The 8,275-nt window shown below is 42.2% G+C and overlaps 1 protein-coding gene across 3 annotated transcripts in view; it reads right to left on the bottom strand.

The window, feature by feature from the left end:
- PSEN1 (presenilin 1) overlaps positions 1 to 8,275 on the bottom strand; it is a 79,830-nt gene that overhangs the window by 70,658 nt on the left and 897 nt on the right. The window contains exon 1 of one of the 3 annotated variants that reach the window (XM_006170512.3): positions 817 to 868. The exons of the other annotated variants lie outside the window; for them this stretch is intronic. The gene's annotated coding sequence lies outside the window, so the exon portion shown is untranslated. Of the gene's footprint in view, positions 1 to 816; positions 869 to 8,275 lie in introns of those variants that run through there. 3 annotated transcript variants of the gene reach the window in all.

Here is an 8,275-nt window from a genome sequence, read left to right as displayed (position 1 = left end):
AGTCAGCCGTGTGGGCCAGCGCAGGGCCCCCCCATGCATATTTCAATACTGTACTTTGGTTTAAATATTCTAAAAGGCATTAACCTATATTTAGGGCTATTCATAATTTTAGTCCCATCTTTTATATGAATGATCTTGAGACCGGCAATATGCCTATTAGATACCCAAGAGAGAGAGATGGATTCCAACAGTTATATTTTCAAAGTACAATAAATATTCAAGGTAAATGTTCTGACCCAAGCTTGTAGATTTTTAAGTTGGTTAGCTAGTTGAAAACTTTTTAAAAGAATTATTGCTTTAATTTTATTTATCATTATTATTTTCTTAATTTGCTGTAGGGTATGCACACTCACTAGAGAGAAAGAGAGAGAGAAGCAAACCGCCAGGTCCCTGGCTTGAACCGCAGTGGCCATGTGAGAGTCCAGCACCTTAATCACCACACCGCCTGCTGGCCCCTGCTGTTGAAATTTTAACATAAGTGCAGCATTAATGAATGGAGTATATATTATGCACTTCTACAAGAACACTTAGTACAGGATCCACTACCTCAGCTAACCCAGAAATGTCACAAGATGTCAAATCAAAAAAGTTCTTACAAGCTACCTCCACTGCTGCTCTGAACACTATCATATCATTTAAAGTATAGCTCTATTATGGAAAAACCCTCAGAAATCTGTCATTAATAATCTTACATGATCCCTTGGAAATGAAATAACAAGTGTTAGCTAAATTAAACAAGGCAAGAGGTCAGAAAAATGCAAAATAGGCAAAAACAAATACAAGGTAAGGAGATAAAATACAGTATAATACACTTACAGTAAAATATGAGCAGATGAAAAGTGATCATCCAGTCACCAAATAAGATTAGTATACCTTTACTATAAACAAAATACAAAATACTATGTGATTATCCATTCACTAAATAAAACATGCTAACTATACTTACATGCATAACTCAGAGACAGACACCAAGGAAGATTTAAATAATTTATTTGTTACATTCATGCTACCTGTTTTACAGATAAATGTGGCACACAGAAGTTAACAAACTTGCCCAAGATCACAGATAGCAAGCAAGGAGTCCAAATGCATGAATTATACTATATTGCCTCTGTAATACTGTTATCCCTGTCCTCTAGGAGTTTATGGTAATGAGGGATTTAGGGTAAAATAAGCTGCAAAACTACTAGTTTTACTACTAGTAGTAAACTACTGTTTAGGGCTGGCTCTAGCTTAGTGGTTATGGAATCTGGATCCCACATGGCCAACCAAGATTCAAATTCTGGCCTCAGCAGTTTGAAAAACACACCAGATGCTTGTGCATGTATGCCCCAAATCCCAACAGGATAAGAAAATGGAGGAGGGGGGATTGCAGCTAGACCACACTGGGTAGTTGTTTTCACCTCCTTTTTTCTCTGGTTAGTGCACAGACCATCTGACAATTAAGAAAATTTTAAAAAGCTACTACTTAGAAGTCAATAAGAACTTTAATAATTGGTCTAACCATAAATTAAAAGCAAAAATATCAAAAGCATTCTCAATATATAGTTCATTATTATTATAGGGTTCTTTTTGGTAATTTTTGCTATAGGGTGCACACACTTGCTAGAGAGAGAAAGAAAACACTCCCTTGGGAATGGCCACATCCTCCGTTCTCTTCTTGGGATTTTGAGCACACATGCATGCATGCACGCATGCACCCGTGCACATGTGTCTGGTGTTTTTCAAGCTGCCAAGTCTAAGACTCAAACTGCATAGCTGGCCCTGTGAGTACAGTTGCCTTAATCACCATGCCACCTTAATTTTTTTTTTTAATAAACTCAAAAATCTTTGAGAATCTTGTCATTTTATTCATGCAGTTTCAATTTTTCTGTTTATAGATATGTTCAACTATTGCAAGAAAACATACCAACTAATCAGCTATTACAAGAAAACATATAAACTAATCATCCTGGAAATTTCTCAGACAAATCTTGTTGGAATCATCAACAGTAGTCACTTTAGCATATTGCACTGCTTTCAAAGTTCTTTTCACACCCATTAGTCTATTTGATTATTAGAGGAAAAAAAAAAAAAGAGAAAAGGAAAGAAAACAAAACAAAAAACTCATGGAGAAAGGGCTCTGTATTTACACATAGAACACAGGAAAGTGGACCACTCACAGTGGCACAGCAGTAACCCAATGTTCTACAATGCTGAGGCCATACAGAAAGGTCCCAGGTTCATGTTCCAAGGTCTCCTTGTCCACAGTAGAGGCACACAAATACCCACAGTCTGGTTAGTTGAGACTCGAAGTGGATTGTGCCATGAAGACCCTGTGAAGGGTACCTTCCCCTACCATCTCTCTCTCCCATGGAAGAAATAAATAAACTTAAAACAACGATAACAGCACCACAGAAACACACACACACACACACACACACACACACACACACAGTTAGGAAGGGTAAAGGAATTTGCCATGCAAGGTTATGGGGCAAGTAAATAACAATGCCAGTTCCAGAACCCAGGTCTTCTGATGCCTGATCCAGGTCTTTTACAGTTCACTAGAGAAATTTCATGTCCCCCACAATGCTCTGGATCACAATCCTACAAAAGTGAGCATCCCTGAAAGGGTACTCCTCACATGGAGCTCAGGAGGAAACACAGACAGGCAACAGAGCTGGGTCTTCAGTTAGCCTAGTGAACAAACAGACACTGTGGGTACAAAGAAAGAGGCAAAGCCAGATTTGATTTTGGTCCAGTAACAGCTGAAAACAATTGATGATTGCATGGAGGTGGTCAATGACCTCACTGTTCAGGCAGCATGGCAAACGACACTAGTAGACTTTATAACCTTCTTAGCTAAATGCTGTGAACACAAAGATAGTTGCTGGGACATGAGAATCTTTCATGTGACCTGGATTGAAGAGGGGGTGTGGGAAAGTAGTAGAATTGTTGTCTTTTTGCTTTCTGGCCACCTGTTGCAGACTGACATAGCAATACCCTTGAAATCACAGCTCTTCATTGTTTTCTCTCAAGACACTTGATCAGTTAGGCAAAAGGAAGAAAAAATCCTTCTCTGATGGGCAACTAAAATTTACTTCTGTTATATGTGAAGAGGTCAAAAAAAGCCCCAGAATAACTACAATCATCTCAAAGCTTAGCCATGCCAAACAGAAAAGTCTGTCCACCATCAGCACTTCAAAAAATAAGTGGAGGGAACCAGCAGTTAGCGTAATGGCTATGTCGCTGGACTCCCACGTAGTCGACCGCGGTTCATGTCCCGGACCCGGTGGCTTAAATCTCACGCCGGACGCGTGTGCGTGCGTGCCCAAGATCCCGAGAGGAGAATGGAGCAGAAGGGATTGCGGCGTGACCATCCCCCCTGGGGGGTGATTTCTCGCTTTCTGTCTCTATGTCTCTCTCTGTCTGTCTGGCGAGCGCACGCGCCCTACAATGAAAATCTCTCAAAAAAAAAAAAAAAATGAGTGGAGCATCCAATAGTATTCAAAAATCCTATGTAAGGAAGCATCAACGGAAAACTACATTTTTCTCTCTCACTAAATCCGAAGGTAACAATTAAACCTCAAAATCTTATATTATTATTTTCTTTCTTTACTCTCAGAGACAAGTATAAACAAATTTTGTATTCTACAAAGTTATTTTCATGACTTTCAATCATGACCTCTATGACAAAGGGTATATGGTTTGCTTTCATGTCTTTAGGCCACTTGACTTTAGGCCCTTTCACTGAAAAAACTGCTCAAAGCTTATTTATTCATTTATTTTTTGGCCTGCATCTACATTATAATGCTAAGACTTTTTTTTTTTTTTTTTTTTTGGAGAGGTTTTTGCTATAGGGTGCATGCACTCGCCAGACAGAGAGAGAGACAGAGAGACAGAAAGCGAGAAATCAACCCCCAGGGGGGATGGCCATGCCGCAATCCCTTCTCCTCCATTCTCCTCTCGGGATCTTGGGCACGCGCACACACACCTAGCGAGAGTTTAAGCCACTGGGTCCGGGACTCAAACCTTGGTCGACTACGTGGGAGTCCAGCAACATAGCCATTACGTTAACTGCTGGTCTTATGCTAGGACGTTTTCAAGTGCCAAATGAGCTAGTGATTTATTCTTTTCCTACAAAAGTAATCACTCTTGGTGTTAGTTTGACGGCTAGTTTCTGGACAGGCAAGCCCAAGCTCTAATAACATGGATAGCCTCTACTTGAGTTTTAAAAGACTCACACGAGGGACTAGCAGTTGACGTAATGGCTATGTTGCGGGACTCCCATGTAGTCAATCGTGGTTCAAGTCCCAGACCCAATGGCTTAAACTCATGCCGGGCACGTGTACGTGTGTGCCTAAGATCCCGAGAGGAGAATGGAGGAGAAGGGATTGTGGCATGGCCATCCACCTGGGGGGTGATTTCTTGCTTTCTGTCTCTCTCTCTCTCTCTCTCTCTGTCTTTCTGGCAAGTGCACACGCCCTATAGCAAAAATCTCTCCAAAAAAAAAGACTCACATGAGACAGTAAGTGTAAAGAACTTCAAAACTGCATCCTATAATTCAAAGTCACAAAAATAATTTTAAAATTAATGTAAAACTTTAAAAATACATTCTGAAAAGATTTCGTCTGATTTTTAAAAAATGAGGTGCAAATCGGTTTCCCAGCCCTACAAGAGGTTTTATAAAAATGGTAGATGCTAAAAAAGAGCAAGGAGAATGATACATCCTATTTGTGTGTGTGTGTTTTTTCTTCCTTCCATCCCACTCCATCTCTGTGAACCATCTGTGGTGGATTAGATTATTATTCAGCAAATATTCACTCCTTCCTGCCCAGTGATGTAGGGCTTGACTTGTGGCTTGCTTTGGTCTTCTGGGGGCCAGAAGTGAAGTACAGTCCACTTCCCACCCTAAGCTTTTGAACGCAATCATATGACTTGCTTTGATCAATGTGATCTAGCACATATGGCACAAGCAGACATTTAATCTTATTGTGCAGTTGGTCTTGGCTTCTTGCACTTCCTCCATTGCCTAGAGAAAAACTTACCATAAATATTCACTGCCTTTTCAGCCTGGGCCCGAGAGTAAGAAATGCCACTTACAAATGGTCCCGGTGACCCATAGACCTACACCTTCGAGCAGAGCCCTGAGTGAGAATAAATTCTGCAAGTTGCTGAGTTTGGGGGAAGGTCTGTCAAAGAAAGTTATTGTAGCAACTGTCTTTAGGTAATGGTTACATTGGTTGAGAAGATGCAATGAAGATGAAGACAGATCTACAAGCTCAGAATCTTTCAGCTGAAAACCTAAGGACTAAATGTATTCAGATTTTAAAAGATAACATGATGCCAGTACCAAATGTTACATAATTGTCCCATAGGGTCTTAGCTACAACCGTAAAAATCAAACATGTTATTAAGTCTAAAACAAAACACAGTTAGTCTTAAATTACATAAAAGATAAAGACTATAAAGAGGTTCAGGTCGGATTTTGCTATAACATTAGTTACAAAAGAAAAAAAAAAACTTTCAGAATTATGGATATGAGACCTTGTCCCTATATTATCAAACTCTGTATAAATACAAACATTCTTTCCCAAAAATGTTACTTGATTGCAATAACTCTCCAAGGAAGGTATGGCTACCCCCAAATCACTGTCTCAAATTCTCTGTAGGGAACCAGCAGTTAGCGTAATGGCTATGTCGCTGGACTCCCACGTAGTCGACCGCGGTTCGCATCCACGTCCCGGACTCGGTGGCTTAAAACTCATGCGGGGCGCGTGTGCGAGGGTGCCCAAGATCCCGAGAGGAGAATGGAGGAGAAGGGATTGCGGCATGACCATCCCCTCTGGGGGGTGGTTTCTTGCTTTCTGTCTCTGTCAGTCTGGCGAGTGCATGTGTCCTATAATGAAAATCTCTCAAAAAAAAAAAAAAATCTCTGTAGAAATGAGAAGACAAGTAATTTTTAATTAAAAAAAAACTCATTGCTTACATCTAATTAAATTGTAAATCACTTATTATACACAGTTGCCTATATTCCTTCTTTTGCACTGGGTCAGTTGAAAGAACTGTACAAGGTATTGTGAAACACTAACGTTATTATCCCTTAAACAACAAATATTAGGTCATCGGAAAAGTCATGGCGCACTTCTGCAAAGAAAAACACAGAAAAATACATCATGACTTTTCCAGTGACCCAATACTTACTGAGTTTTTCTGCAGAACCTGTAGGTACTCTAGACAGGTGCTGTCATAGGTGTTGGGGAGACTACTGAACCAGATAAAGCTTCTGTTTAATTAAGAAGCTTATTATGGGGCCAGCAGGTGGTATAGTGATTAAAGAGCTGGACTCCCACATGGCCAACCACAATTCAAATCACACCACATCACAATTGAAAATCACACCAGGTGGGCTGGCAGGTGGTGGTTAAGGGCACTGGACTCGCAAACAGTCGATAGAGGCTCGAATCCGGGACCTGGTGACTTGCTTTCTCACTTTCCCTTTCCCTCTTTCTCTCTCTCTCTGTCCCTCTCTGGTCAAATTAAAATAAATAAATAAATAAATAAATAAATAAATAAATATAAAGTCAAATAAAGTAATTATTTTTTTTAAAAAATCATGCCAATAACATGTGAGTGCCCAAAATCCCAGGAAGAGAACGGAAAAAGGACTGCAGCTTGCCCATCCCCCTTGGGGAGTGATTTCTCACTTTCCCTCTGTCTTTCTCTGTCTCTCTTAGGCAAACACACATGCCCTATGGGAGAAAAGAAAAAAAGAAGGTTACTATCTAGATGAGAAGACAAACAAGCAAATTTTTACACTGATTACATGTTGAATAAAAATGTCAGACTTGACTTCAGTGGCAACAGCAGGTTCAGATCCCAAGTGGACTTGAAAACCTGCTGGGTATCAGGTACACACATACCCTAACAAGTTCCAGGGTTGGGAGAAGTGGATCAGGGTGTGATGAGACCCTACTAAGGGTGCTACACTTTTTCTCATAGATAAAATACATTTTTAAATGTTAGATATGTTGAGTTAAATAAAGTCTGTTATCCAAATTAATCTCACCTGTCTCTTTTTAACCTTTAAAACATGCTTATAAGAAAATTTGAATTAACATTTGTGCTTCACATTATAATTCTATTGGTCAGTGCTGTTCTAAATCTTCAGTTCTAAGATCACCAGGCCTAATACTCAAAATCCCTGACAAGCTTTTCCTTCTTGAAGCTTCCCTCCCTTCCTCTGCTTTTGTGACACTGCGCTATTGTGGTTCTCCTCCTACCACATTCTTTCTCCTCAGCTGTCTCGTCACCCTTCTTCCACCCCACCATTATAAGTGTTCATCAGTGTCTGTCCCTGGTCTCCCCGTCCCCTTCTTTCTCTTGGGCGCCGCCTCCACTGCTCCAACATCGACTGGGCAATCTATTGAAATGACTCACATTTACAGCTCCTGTCCTGTCTACAGGGCATTTTCACCTGCTGGTAGTTGGAAAGTGGTACTTCCAAAGCACTTCCTCCTGCCTCTCTACATTCGTTCTTCCCTCCTAACTTCCTTATCTACCATTCTCTAAACTTAAAACCCCTAGTCGACAATATGCTTCACTCCTTGCTCAACTGGCTGCCACGTCCTGTTCATGGTTCTTTCTAAGCCGCTGCCACCAGCACAGACCGAACTCGCGTTAGCTCTCGCCTGAATTATGCCAAAGTCACTCGACTCTCTCTCAGCCATTCCAGCCTCCGCCAGCACACCGATGTGCTTAAAGCCAAGCTCTGACCATCACAGTGCCACAACTTGAAAAGAATCCAAGAGGGCGGAAAAGGCAAACACTGAGGACACAGGCAAGCACTACACACGCATGCCTCCTGACAGTCCGGGTCGGGTCAGACCCCGTTTTCCGCCTCCCCAGGAGGCAGAAGGAACTCAGCCCAAAGTGCCCCTCGCCTGTGGACAAGGACGCGCGCGGGCTAGAGGCGCGGAGTTTCACCAGTTGCTCAAGCAGACCCAGCCCAAGAAGCTTCCTCTTTCTCCTGCTCCGCTCCAGCCCAGGCGGTCAATCCCGGCCCGCGCGGCACCTGCGCCCTGACCTGCCCTCAGGAAACCAGCATTTCCGGACCAAGGCTGGGAAGGGAACAGCTCAACCCGACCACACGCCGCGCCCGAAGCCTGAGAAACCGGCCGCGCTCCTCGCTTCCCACGCGCGGTTCCAGGTCCCCACCCGGCCGCGCCCCGCCCCTCATCCCCAGGACACCGACTCCACGGTCCGGGGGCTACACAGGGTCAGGCCCCGACCA

The sequence above is a fragment of the Tupaia chinensis genome, unplaced genomic scaffold (assembly GCF_000334495.1).
Source record: "Tupaia chinensis unplaced genomic scaffold, TupChi_1.0 Scaffold148607_1, whole genome shotgun sequence".
In the NCBI taxonomy this organism is placed as follows: domain Eukaryota; kingdom Metazoa; phylum Chordata; class Mammalia; order Scandentia; family Tupaiidae; genus Tupaia; species Tupaia belangeri.
Note: the sequence above shows the minus strand (reverse complement) of the source record. Positions and strands in the feature narration are given on the sequence as shown.